Source organism: Condylura cristata, unplaced genomic scaffold (genome assembly GCF_000260355.1).
Source record: "Condylura cristata isolate star-nosed mole 26May11 unplaced genomic scaffold, ConCri1.0 scaffold00006, whole genome shotgun sequence".
Lineage (NCBI taxonomy): Eukaryota > Metazoa > Chordata > Mammalia > Eulipotyphla > Talpidae > Condylura > Condylura cristata.
Genome location: NW_004567107.1, coordinates 27,255,897 through 27,270,411, shown reverse-complemented (window position 1 = coordinate 27,270,411; position 14,515 = coordinate 27,255,897).

Sequence of the window (14,515 nt, the reverse complement as noted above, 5' to 3'; positions counted from 1 at the left end):
ATTAAAGAGTTTCCACCATATAGCTTATGTTATTCTCATCAGATAGGTCCTTTCTAAATGCCTGTTGCCACTAGTACGAGACATCGGCAGCCCTGGCCTTTAGCCTCCGGATTAAGATCAGCTTCTTCCAGGGCCCATACCCATGATTTAGGCTCCATGGGACCCACATGCTCCCCAGGACCCACATGCTCCCCAGGAACCACGTGCTCCCCAGAGCCCACCTCTCATCTCCTCTTGATTGTCTTTCTCTTATTTTCTGCCATTGCAGATTCCTCTCCCTCTCTTATTTAGCTATATTACAAAATTTTATTATAAAATAATATTAAGGATTTCTTATATTTCTGGAAAATCTCACAACTAACACAAGGTCTCTTAACTTCTACAGACTTATTACAGGTTATTTTCATAGTGAAAAAACCAACTCTGTTAAAATAAAAATTAATATCAGCAGTGACAAAGTAGAAAATTCTTTACCTTATACACATACAAAAAAGCAGCTCTTCCTGCACATCAGCATTCATTTATTAGAAAATATAGCAACTAAGACAAAAAAAGAGCAGAAGTAAAATCAATAGGAAACATGTAATATTTATATGAAAAGAATTACAAACACTTACTGAAATTTTTAAAAGTTACACAAAGTTGAGATTAGAAGTGTTTGCATTACAAAGATGTCCATTCTCTCCAAAATAAAATCTAATGGAATAAAATTACAATCAAATTGCCAATTGGGCTTTTTACTCTACTATAAAGAAAGAGAATTAATAAAATGTTTGTTCTCTTGTTATGAGGAAGGTATGATAGGCATAAAATAAAATTTAAGAATGTAGAAAAATCTCAATAAATTGAACTCAAAGACAGAACTTCACAGCATGAAAATACAATGAAAAAACTTAAAAGTGAAAACAAATGACAAGCTAAAATAAATGTACAGTATAATACAGAAAAAAGTCGATATATTGAAGAGGTATATTTGTAGTCAATAAAATAGTATATAGTGATAGTGAAAGAAATGAATAAAGAACATCAACAGGTCATAAGTGACCAGTAAAAATATGAAGCATCACCTAATAACAAAGAAACCCCAAGGAATCAGCAAAAAGGTCCAGCAAGTAAGACTATTTCCCAAAGCTGAAACTAAGTCACAAAAAGACGACAAGGGGGATGAACTCTTCAGAGGACAAAGCTCAGAGTGAAAGAAGGACTAAAGGAAGAGACCAGCACAGGTCACAAAGAAACTAAAGCTCTACCTGCAGGAAGCAGAACAAAGAGACCCACTTTTGAAGAAGCAGGGACAAAAGAAACCAAGTTTGACAATGCAGAGCACATCCTAAATCCTCACCTAGGTCCCCTCGCCTCCAGCACTGTCCCATTGTTCCATAAAGACAGGTTTTTAAAACACTTTAGAAAAAAAAAAACACTTTAGAGCTGTTAATATTCTTTTTCTTAAAAGATAAAATCAGATGCTGATCTTTATTCTTCTGTACAACTATGAACTAGAGAGATACTGACTTATGGAAATTTTTGCCATCTTCTGCACCATATAGCATTTTATAGGGTGGGGTTTAGGAGGATTATAGCATGTACTTTGAAGCATAATTAAATGCAATTCACAGTCCCAGTCATGTATTTAGCTTGTCTCAGTTTCTTCTCTTTAAAAAACTTTAAGTAACATTGGTCTATATGTTACATGTGTGTGAAATACATAAATATGTGTATATACACAATACCTATGTGTTCAAGTGACCGGCAATACCTATCAACATCTCTATTCTCCATTAAAAGACTATTTTCCATCTTTCATCATACTGCATTTGGATGCTGTTAACCCATTTAACCACTTTCTTTCCCTCTTCCCTTCTGTTTTGTCCTTAGAGTCTGTTTCTTTTTCTCAAATATGGTAAACTGCTTCTCTTAACCATCCCTGCTATTCTCTGGCAGGATAGCTTTGGAAAGAACAGTCACTGATCTTGACTCTCCCCATCAGACTTGAGTGCATCTGTGATGTCTTTTCAGATCAGTCCAGTTTATTTTATATCTGTGGAAATAATATACTATAAAAGATTGGATTTTCAATACAGTGCAAGTATGATCTAGGATCATGAATTAGTTGAGTTTTAAACCCTCCAGTTTATCAGTATTTTATTATATAAGTCTATCTCCTATTTTTCAGGATAATTTACCTCCAAATTTAACACAATGGTTTAGAAAATAAAAAAAAAACCTTTTTTAGGTTGTTAATACTTGCTATAATAATGTGGATTATATGTTTAGAATTGTGAATAGATTGTTTATGCTGTCTGTGAGCAGATCAGATAGAGACTATAAAAAGAAGATGGAACATTTGATTCAGACACTTTTTACATGGCTTCTGTCATTATTCTCAATGCTTAGGAATGCACAAACTCCTGTAAAACTTTTACATAATACTATTTAACATTAAGATATGTGTTTTATGTGCACTACACACATCAAGTTTATTATTTAAAATATTTCTAAAAATCATTACCATACTAACATTGAAGCAAAATCATATAAGATACGCAGGAAGATGTGGAAACACCCAGCAGGGCACCAGTTTAATGTTACCAAAACAAACAAACAAAAAATTTCATTGGAAAAATGACCACAATTTTATATTTTGTGAAACACAAACAACCTAGTATTTAATAAGGCCCAAGAAATGACAACCAGAATGGCTGAAGGTAAGAAACTACAGAAAGATTGCCTTCACATCCCTGGAAAATGTAAATAAAGGTGGGGAAACTGGCAAACCTCAGAAAAGAGGGATATTTCAAAGCTCAGAGAGATGGTGACAACACAGGACCATCCACAAGAGGTTATAGTTTTTTGGTTTTGTTTTTAAGATTTATTTATTTATGCACATAGAACTGGTGTACGGGCCAGAAGTGAAGGGGATGGTGGGATTGAGAGGATTCACCAGAGACAGAGTGGGGAGCAGAGACAGAATGGGGAGCAGAACAGCCAGACTGACAAAGTACACTGCTGAGGGGAGCAGTGGGCAGATCAGTAGAGATCTGCCGTCATGTGGGTCAACTCCATGGGCCAGGACAGAGCTCAAGCTGAAGCGGCTGAGGCTAGTTTCCCAGAGCTGTGCTTTAACCCATTGTGCCACCAGGGAGGGCCCAGGGATTATAATTTAACTGGCATTTGTTTCTTTTTTTTTCTTAAGATTTATTTATTTATGCATAGAGAACTGGGGTACAGGCCAGAGGTGCAGGGGCAGTGAAAGGATTCACCAGAGACAGAGGGGGGAGCAGAACAGGCAGATCTACTGAAATACACTGCTGAGGAGAGCTGCGGGCAAGTCAGGAGAGGTCTGCCACGCCTGGCATTTGTTTCTTTTTCAGCAGCACAGGTAGTAAAGCACTAACAATACTAATCATCAATGATGTCTTATATCCACTAAAATATATTTCTTTAATGTGGAAGGAGACCCTTTATACACCTTAAATGCTAAATTAGATACTATAGTTGGAAGGAGGCAGAGTTCCCATGGAAGCTGGGCATGGATCACATGCAGCCCTGAGAAGTGGCTCCCATTTTTTTCTTTTAGTCTGGGTGTTTAAATAGTCATTCAAGTTGTACCTCTAGGTTTTACATACATTTCTTAATGTGTGCCATGTTTTAATATATTTTCTTCAAATATGTTACACAGAAAATTCTGGACCCCATTTTTGGAGCCAGGTGGCAATTCGTGACCCTTTCATTTGTGTGCATGAGTGGGTAGACGGGAAGCCCCAATGCAGCTAGAGTGATGGAAAAGAGCAGACTTTGGCTTTCTTTATGCCATTCTGTGTCTGAATATTCTTTTCCAATGAGAAGATAGACCTATTCCCTTTTACACAAAAAACATAAGACAACACCTAAATACTCATTGAATAGCAATTTCCTCACAGAATTTTGACCAAAATGATTAAGGTTGTACACAACTAGCTAGCTTTAAGAACGCTTATCATATTTATTATCTTTTATCCAGTATTTTCATTTCTGATAATTTAACCTACATTGTACAAAAAGGAAGCAAGTTGTAAAGTTAATAAAAATAAAACACATATAATATTAAACTTTATTACAACCCATTTGCATTGTGATGTAATTGATATTAAATTGCCAAAGTTAACTCAGTAAAAATTCTATTGTAATTATAAAAAATGGTTAGAAGTGTGAATATTTATTCACAATGTTTCTTAAAATATAGTACTTTGGCAAAATATCAAATACTTCCAAGAACATGGTGATAGTTGGATAAGTTCTTGCGCACTTAAGTAATAAAGGTAGCCTCTAAAATGGGTACAGATTTTGAAGAAAATGTCATGACTTTGGAAATGTTTATTACCACTATAATTAAATGAAAATGTAGAATATAAAATTCTAAATGCATAAACCAAATTTTGTAAAAGTGCATTAAGTAACTAGCCACGAAGAAAAAGAAAAAAATGCAAGCGTTAATAGTGGCTATTCCTAGCTGTAAAATGTGTAATGCATTTTTTAGTTATCCTTTTTGTTCCTTTTTATTTTCCAGAGTATATATTAGTGTGTAATTTTTAGAAAATTACTTTTCAAAATTACTATTGAACAAATATTCACACCAAAACAAAAACTGTATTCTGAAAGGAAGCACAGAAGTTGCCTCAGAGACTGCTTGGCAACCCTGGTATTCACTGTGATTGCGGGATGGACATTACTTGTGCCTGTGAGTTTACTTTAAAAGCAGTCTTATTACACCTGCTTATTTGGTTTCCTTGGCCCAAGAAAGTATTTTTAAGTTATAAATACTGATGGAGGCAGGACAAGGAAAGTGAATATCAAGAGATATAACATGTAATTATTATTAATGTACAGGGAAGAAAAAATAATAGCAATGTAATAATCTGAGCTGGTTTAGTGGCAAATCATAGAAACCAAATAGACTTGAGGGCAATTATGAATTTTAAAAAACTCATGTCATATACAGAATGTGATTCCTGTCATGAAAAACTCTTATACATAGACTGAAACTATAAAATTTCATCGAAATAAGAGAAGTTAAAAAAGGAGAGCCAGAGTTTTTAAATTCTTTTGATGGCACAACAAATATTTAATTTTGTAATTACTGTTAAACTACCACATTTTTATATGTACATCTAGAATCATACTCTAAAAAAATTTTTAAGTGATCACAGTAAAAAATATTTGTTTTGCATCCAAAATAGGTTATTTTGTGTACAGATTTAGTCCAGAATACAGCAAATTAAAGTTGTTGTTTTCCTTTTTATCCATATTTTTATTTAGAATTTCCTGATTAAAAAGAGGGACATGGTAGGAAGTAGTGGTCCTGGGCAAAGTTTACTTATATGTCACTTTATGGTTCTCCTGGCAGAAGAGAAGAACAGACCATATCCCTAGTCTAATACCACCAATGCTTAAATCAGGCAACATTTTGGTACATGATGAATAATTCCTTTACCTGAGCTCCCTAGCTCTTAATGAAAATATAAAATGGAATTATCATAATGCCTACCCTGTCACTTTGGGGTCCTTTATTGGTGGGGGGGGCTATATTAATTATGTACACATACATAGGTTACAATATATACATACACACACACATATAAACGCATCTGATGTGGGGGCGTTATGCTAACATAAATCCTGTATTCCATATTAAGGGCACTTAATTCTTAAATGTGACTATGAACAAAACTGAATTATCACTAAGAATTTATCACCAAAATTTCACCAAGAACTTAAAATGGTGATTTCTCCAGCAGCAGAAGGTATGCAGAAATTATGGTACAAGTCTTTGATTTACTTGGTTCTTTAATATTACATAAATAGCTGATTCATGATTACCACTTGCTAATATTTGTAAAAAAGGCTTATACTCTATGTGCATTACCTCAGTGGAACAGGAGAACTTGAGCATACCTTGTCCCACAACCACAAATCTGCACCTCGTTACAATTCATCTTCACTGAGGCAGACCTGAAACCTGGTTCGACAGTTTTGCCCCCACAACAAAGAACAAAAAGGCACATGGTCCAATCAGTCACTGAGGGAAAAACCCATCACAGGGCAAGAGTGAAAACGGAAAGAGATTTCTATGGAAAGGAGTTCTCCCCTGGAGAGCGGGGGGGAGAGTTGCACCTCACATCTGGCACGTTAATCTAGGCATCAGTGCCTGGTGGGGACAAGCAGCTGGAGCCACGGCACAGAGGGCAGAAGGGACATAAATGCCAAAAAGCTGAGGGAAGAGCAGAGACTAAGAACAGCCCTTAGCAGTCCTGTGAGCTGACATGTTTCACCTGGGTTCCAAAGCAGACACACCAGCCTGAACATCCCTCAAGCTACAAGGGAAGGAATCCCTGTCACCGCTTGCTGTAACATTGATAGAGAAATGATCCAGGATCAGAGTCAGAGACGTCCCCCATCTCTGATGGGACTACTCCTCACAACCTCACTGATAAAAGCGAGAGTGGGCATCATCTCTGGAACCCCCACCCTCCATCAGGCCAGCCCCCAGGGTGAATCACTAGTGAGAGTAACACTCACCTTAGGAAGTAGCTGAACTAGCCAGGGACCTAGAGACGGTAATCAAAAGGCTCCACTCCTGACAGGGAAACATATATGGCCTTTGCACGCCCCCACCTCTCACCTCTTTGCAAGTGAGCCAGCAGGCACCACCAGGAACCCCCTGACGCCGGTGTGCACTGTTAATTTAGACCTTGAACCACCACAGTTTCTTGTCCCAAGAAGCCAAAAATTCCAAAAAGGAATTTGCAGACAATTTAAAAAGTAAGCCTCCCTGGTGGCGCAGCGGGTTAAAGCACAGCACTGAGAAGCTAACGCCACTTCCGCATGAGTTCGATCCCCGCCTGCCCCAGAGGTGACCACATGGCGTGGCAGACCTCTCCTGACCCGCCCGCTGCTCCCCTCAGCAGTGTACTTCGTCGATCTGCCTGTTCTGCTCCCCGTTCTATCTCTGGTGAATCCTATCACCCTCCACATCTCTGGCCTGTACCCCAGTTCTATATGAATAAATAAATCTTTAAAAAAAAAAAAAAAGTAAGCAGAAACAAAAAAGTGAAAGAATAGGTATCTACCCAAAAGACACAAAAACACTGATTTAAAAAGATACCTGCACTCCCCACCCCCGTTTATTGCTGCAATATTTACAATTGGAAAGACTCGGAAACAGCCCAAATGCCCAAAAGTGGATGACTGGATTAAAAAGATGTGGTACATATACACAGTGGAATATTACTCAGCAACCAAAAAAGATAAGCACATGCCTTTTGCAGCAACATGGATGGAGCTGGAAAACATCATGCTTAGTGAGATAAGCCAGAAGGAAAAGGAAAAATACCTAATGGTTTCACTCACAGCAGGAGTATAAAGGACCAGGCAAGAAAATAATAATGAACAGTTATATACCAGAGACATTTTATGGGGGCGGAGCTGGGAAAGGGATCGAAAACAGTGGGGAGGAGGGAAATGTACTGGACTATGGTGATGGCACAGGGTGATTTGGTGATGGGAAACCCTTGGGAATTACAACTGACATGGAAAAATGCACAAAACGATGTAAAAATAAACTATTACATTATTTTAAATAAAAGTGAAAGAAAAATTACTTAAAGGAAGAAATAAGAACTCCCAGGTACACTGAACTTGGGAGGGGCAAGGAGGTCACTGTGGGCAGGTGTCTCGGGTACTTAAACCTTTTTCCTCTATTTGAAAACCACATTGCCCTACTTTGTGACTGTCTCTCTCTCCTACTGGCGGTGCTCCTCTGGGCAGATGTGCCCATTTTCCCAGCTCTTTTCTTGGAGTTTCTATTTTTACCTTCCCTGTCCAACCTCTCCTAAAATCTACTCTCCAAATTAGCCTAAAATTTTAGTCTTCAAATTTACCGCCCTCATTAGCGCTCCTGCATTTCTCTACCCTTATCTCAGAAGCCTCTTTTATCTCTCCTGAAGTCCCTGAAGCCTGATGAACCCTAACTTGCCCTGGGACTCACTCCCAACGCATATTCAGCTAGCAAATGATCAGTACCACCATTTCCAGTCCCTTGCTGGGCAACAACCAGCCAGACCTCCTGCCTTGTCAGACCCACATGTGTATGATCTGTCCCCTGCAAGGCCAACAGTGTGGCCCAGCCACAGCAAGGCTCCCAACCTCTGCTGCACAGCCCTGACCTCCAGCTTCCACAGGCACATGCCACCACAGCCACCAGCAGCCTAGGGAGTTAGACAAGGTCTGCACCTCCTGCCATTAGACACTCTGTTAGACCACAGGCTGGTGCCAAAACTGAGCACAGCTGCCAACCCAGAGAGCGCCCATGCCACAGGCAGGCAACCTAGACACTGGTGCATAGCCAGCAGGGACTCCAGGCAGCCACATGGTGCAAGGCTGAACCTGTACCACCACCCACTGAGCTCATCTTAGCCAAGGGCCAAGGCCAAACCCAACCAACATGCCACTGCCCGTCAGGGCTGACACCCCAGTTTACAGCACTGCCCTGGCACAACAGGCAGGAAGGTGCAGCCCACCACGGGATGCCTGGAGTGACTCACAAGAAAGCCAGAGGGAACAGTGTTCCTGGAAGATGTGGGATATTGCCTGTGTGATACCAAACCTGAGCACTAGAACAGGGAAAAGACGTGCCCCAAAAAGTATTACAGAACTGGAGAGAACAGAAGCACATGCCTCAAGTGAAAGAGAAAAACAAAACTGGGGGTGGGGGAGGAACCCTTAAAAAGAGATAAGAATTAAAAGAAATGGCTATAAAATGTTCACCAATATCAGCAGAATGAATGAAATGAAAATTTAAGGAAGATCCAAACAGAAGTCATAGGCCTGCAGAATGCAGTAACAGAATTTAAAAAGACAACAGAGGAGTCCTAGAGCAGACAGGGTGGAGCAAGGAATGAGTAACTGAGCTGGAAGATAAAACAATAGAAGGCACCCACACACACAGAGCAGCAAAATGAAAAAGGAATTTGTACTACAGTGGTCTAAGGAGAGAGAGCAAACCAGAAAAATATTTGAGCAAATTGTCACTGAAAGCTTCCCTAATCCAGGGGGAGAAGACATCCAGGTAGAAGAAGCCCAGAAAGAGTACAGTAACAGTAACCAGAGACACCATAAAATTAAAAGGGCAAAATTAAAGGAAGAGAAGATCTTAAAACAGCAAAAGAAAACAGCACACCACATAAAATGGAATCTTCATGGGGGTTTGCAGATTTTCCAACAGAAAACTTAGGTCAGGAGAGCGTCGCATGGCATACATGAAGAACTGAAAGAAAAAAAAAAAACTTTAACCAACATTCCTATAACTGTTACAATTTAGATTTTCTTTCCTAGATTAAAAAAAAACATATTTAATTGAAGTAACACTGGTTTATAACTTTCTAGTTTCAAGTGGGCATGGATGCACCGTATTATGTTCACCACTAAAAGTCTAACTTCATCTTTCATCTCACAATTGACCCCTTTTAAAGATTTACCCAGCCTCTTCCCCTTCCCTTCTGGAAGCCACTAATTTGGTTTATAGTCTAACTGCTTTTTTTTGTTTGTTTGTTTTACTCAGTCTTTTTTTCTTTATGTACTACATTTGAGTGAAATAATCGTGTCTTTCTCTGCTTGATTTATTTCACAATCCCCTCTAGATTGATTCATTTTGTTGCAAATGTCAGGATGTCATTTTTTTAGCAATTTAATAGTATTCCATTGCCTATATATATGCACACACATATATCCCACAGAATTTTTAGTCTGTTTTTAAAAAAACAAAACAAAAAAAAAAGCTTTAAATATTAAAATGAGCTCCTGTTGTATTCCAAGTACTTTATATGCATCATCTCATTTAATTGCCAGCATGCCCCAGCAAGATATATGCTCATATTCCTTTTTAGGGGTTGTTTGTATGGTTTGTTTTTTTTTGGTTTTTGTTTTTTTTTTTTTTTTTTGAACAATAGAAAAGTAGAGGCTATGGGAGTTAACACAGCTTAAGAACTCTGGTCTGGAGCCCATGTGCCACAATGTAAATCCTGTTCTTTCTTCTAAGGTTCTGATCGCAGTATGTTGCTGGGCTTCTATGTCTTACTCCATAAAATACAGATAGTAACCCACAAAAAAGTTGTCAGGATTAAATAAGCACCAAAAAATATTGGTTCCTTTTGTTTTTAAGTCAATTCAAAGTTCACTCAATTCTGTGAACCCTGAGAGGCCAAGGATCAAGATTCCGAGGCCTCAGACTCTTGGTGACTTCAGATTCCTGGGTTCTGCAAGGAGGGAAGCGACAGAGTTCATGCCTGAAAACAAGGCAATTCCTAAAAGGAAAAAATATATATATCAAGAAAGAGAGAAACATGTCTTTAACATACTGCTGAACTTTAATTTTTTCAAGTTTGTGAAAGTGATGAAGAAACATCCAAAAAAAAAAAAATCAATGTAACAGCTGACTGTGAGAGTGAAGAAAATTCACTTCAGCTGAGCAAATATTTATTAAGAGCCTACTTTCTGAGGCCCTGGCACATGCAAAAGAGAGTGGGACTGGAATTTTAAGTAGTTTATAACTGGACTTCCTATTAAACATGGCAGGTTGAACACCTGTGCACCTTCTCCTTCATCTCTCTAAAATGATTACAAAAGATTTTTTCAAATTGAATATACTTAGAAAACTGAAAGACACCCTCTCAGCTTACCCTGGTCCTCATGCTCGCCCATATCCCATAAGATGTGAAGCAATAAGAAAAAATGTCCCCCAACTCCCATCACCATGCCTATGCCCACTGCTATACCCATGTGTTCTTATTTCTAAAAAGGAGCTGAACTGGCTTCATAAGGCTGCCCTCTAGTAGTAAAGCTCCAAGATCCTTCTATGCCCTATGTTGTCACTGTTTTTGTTGTTTTTTTTTTTTAAGATTTATTTATTCATACAGAAGTGGAGTACACGCCAGAGGTGCAGGGGCAGTGAGAGGCTTCACCAGAGACAGAGTAGGGAGCAGAACAGGCAGGCCAACAAAGCACGCTGCTGAGGGGAGCAGCAGGCAGGTCAGGAGAGGTCTGCCTCGCCATGTGGGTCACCTTGGGGCAGGGGATCCAACTCACACTGAAGCAGCTATGGCCAGCTTGCAGTGCTGTGTCCTAACCCACTGTGCCACCAGGGAGGGCCTGCTGTCACTGTTTCTATCCAAGAGACCATCAATATGTCAACAACCTTTGATTCCCTTTCAACCTCCTTCAGCTCCCCTCCTATTTCTCCATCCAAAGGGGCTGCAAAATTATCTTTTACTCTACTCCAACTCCTCCCTTCATTGGCTGATTCCAATAATGTTTTTCACCACACAACCTCCTTATTGTTCTCAATGACATTCATGTTGCTTGCCCCCAATGGTCAACTCTCTCCTTACATGGCACAATTTATCACTCTCTCAGGTTTATACACTTGCTGTCTATTGCTCTCCAATGCCACACGCTCCTGGCTTCCCAAATCACTGCCCACATTGCCCACATACTAAGAGAAACATGGTGACCACATGCTGAAGTTGGTGACATTAAAAGATGGAAAGAGCCTGAGTTCCAGAATATGTGGATAAAGATCGCTTGCCAACCTGAAAAAGAAACCCTCCTTTACTGTGTTCAGCTAGCTAGTATGGGGAGGAGGTTGTTCATTACAGCAGCTAGCATTACTTAGCTTCACTGATAGACTCAACTATTGTGATAGGAAGGTAACAGAAAATCTGATAAATCAAGAAACAGATACTAAAGCAAATTTTTAGATACATGTATATACAAAGTAAAAGACATAAAAGATGAATTTTATATATCTTAGCAATGGAACTGAATGAATAGAGGGGATAGGGTATGTGACTGATTTCATTATAAACCTAATAATACTTAACTTTTAATGATATATATGCAAAGTTTAAATAAAAATAAAAATTGTTGGTTTTTAAAAAGGTTTATAAGCTTCTGGGAAGAGGAGATATGACTGTAGCTAATTTTAGAATATATGCTAAAAACATTCAAAGTAAATCATGGTGTGTAATAAATGAACCAAGCTCCTAAAATTGGCTAATAAATTTGAATACAAGAAAAGTTGTGTTCAATTTGATTTGGTTGCTTTCTTGCCGATTCTGGATATGAAGGCTTCACAGAGGGTTGAAAACTTGGCAATATTGTCTTTAAAATGGAAGAAGTCCAAAAGTCAGTATTCTTCTAGCACATGGTATTTCTTTGTGTGATTTTTTTTTTCTAATGCACTCTTTGCTGGAGATACTTTATCTATTGGAAAATCACTTTTAATATACTTATCTTGTTAGAATGAAATGCTCTACTGACATCTGGTGGATACATATGATAATAAATATTTCAGTTCCAATACTCAAACTGCAAAGTGATTTGCTCTCACACCTACACCTTTAGAGCTTCACCTCCTATTCAGAGCTCTATCCAACACTAGGACATAATCCAGAACCTGTCCACCTCATCAGAAATGAGTGCATGTCTTCTTGCTTAAGGAAGAATTCCCATATCAAACTTCAGGCCTGTTCCATCTCTTCTGCAGCTGTTATCAAAGCTTTGCCTTCCTAACCACAATCACAAGATTTGTAAGAAATCAGAAAGCATAAAATCAAGACACCCATACCAAAATGTTAAAATGTGTCACATAAAGTCATTAGCCTTCTTAGAGTTGTTATGAACATAAAGCTTGATTAATAATTTTTCATAGAGATTGTACCAGTAAGGGTTCTAGATGAGAAGACATGACACACTCAAATAGGATAATCACAAAATGGTAAATAAAAGAAAGTTTTTTAATTGTATAGAAGCCACAAGAAATAGTACAATCCCCTTGCCTAATCTCATTGGAACTAGACACTCCCTACTCAAAGGAGGAGAGGAAAGAATATGATTACTGACTGGAAAGCCAGTTGTGTAGAGAAAAGTTGTAAAGAAAAATGCCATCTTCAAAATGTGATCTCTGTCGAAAGGCACAGCTGTCTATACCCAGCTCACAGAGCTGAGGGATTCAGGAGATAAAAACACTCAGTCTCCTCTCCCTTCCCACTGACTGAAAGTGAGTGCTGGGGGGTTCATTTGGGACTGTCCCCATAAGGAAGAGAGCCAAGAAGAGTAAATGTGATGGGGAAAGAAAACCCCTTACCTAGACCCCAAGATCTGAAACCACATCCTATTCCCTAGAGTCCTCCAACAACTTTAAAATTAATTCATTCAACCCAAGGTGAATAGAAAACAGATGAAGTTAATCCTCAGTCTAACCTGGAGCATCTTCCCCACCCACCCAGCTTATGGCCATGAACTTTTTAACCTACGTCATCAAATGTCAACTGACATACCTAATAAATCTCCTGAAGTACCAGTTTAAAAAAATTCAAACCTTCCACTATTCACAACAATGCCTACTTTTTTTCTATTGCCCCATCATTCTATATAGTTCTACCTATCTGTAGACAGTAGATGTATATTAGATAACAATAGAATCAGACTTGTCATTCAAAAGAACCAACCAAATATAAATATTTGCCTTTTTTCTCTACCAAATCTCACTGAAATAAGAAATGTAAATAATTAAAATAAATCCAGAGTAATACCTAAAGGCCAGAGCACTACCACCAGAGGTGATAAATTTATAGAAATATTGATACCAAATTCAACACACCTGGCGAACTCAAACCTGAAATCAGTGAGGGATTGTTCAGATTAACCTCTGAATGGGTCCAAATCAGTAGCAAAAGGGGTCTTCAAATGCTATGATCTATCAATGATTATAACGTTGTCAACTTCCACTTCCAGTATGGCAGTTACCCAGGTGATTGCTGGGGACTACTGAAGTTTACATGGCACAAGTGTTGCCCATTTTTTAAGTTGGTCTAGGTTTTTTCTAATGAGTTACATGTGTTCTTAATATAACTTAGATAGTAACTCTTGTCAAACAAATGATTCACAAGTATTTTCTCCCATTCCTTAGATTGCCATTTTGTTTTGAGGATATTCCCTTTGATAAATAGAAGCTTTTCAATGTGATGCAGTCATACTTGTTTATTTTTGCCTTTGTTCCCTATTAGCAATAATAAAATAAAATAAATCATTACCACAGTCATTGTCAGAGGTTGGGAGTTTTCTGATCCTTGTTTTGCTCATCTAATTAGATATAAAGGCATAATGATTCTGCTTCCAGTGTAAAGATCCTGGTCTTTAGTTAAGCAACAAAGCAAAACAAGGCATTGCTTACAACACATTTCCGTTATTAGCCCTGCTCTAACTAGAATGGTTCTGCTTCTTGGAATGTTTGCTGCAAACCTACCATTAGAAATTACATAATTCTTTTTTGATTGCTGAGTAATATTCCATTGTGTGTGTATATATACACAATATATATGTGTATATATGTATATATATATATACACACCACAATATATATGTGTATATATGTATATATATATATATATATACACACACACACTACATGTGCTTGATCCAG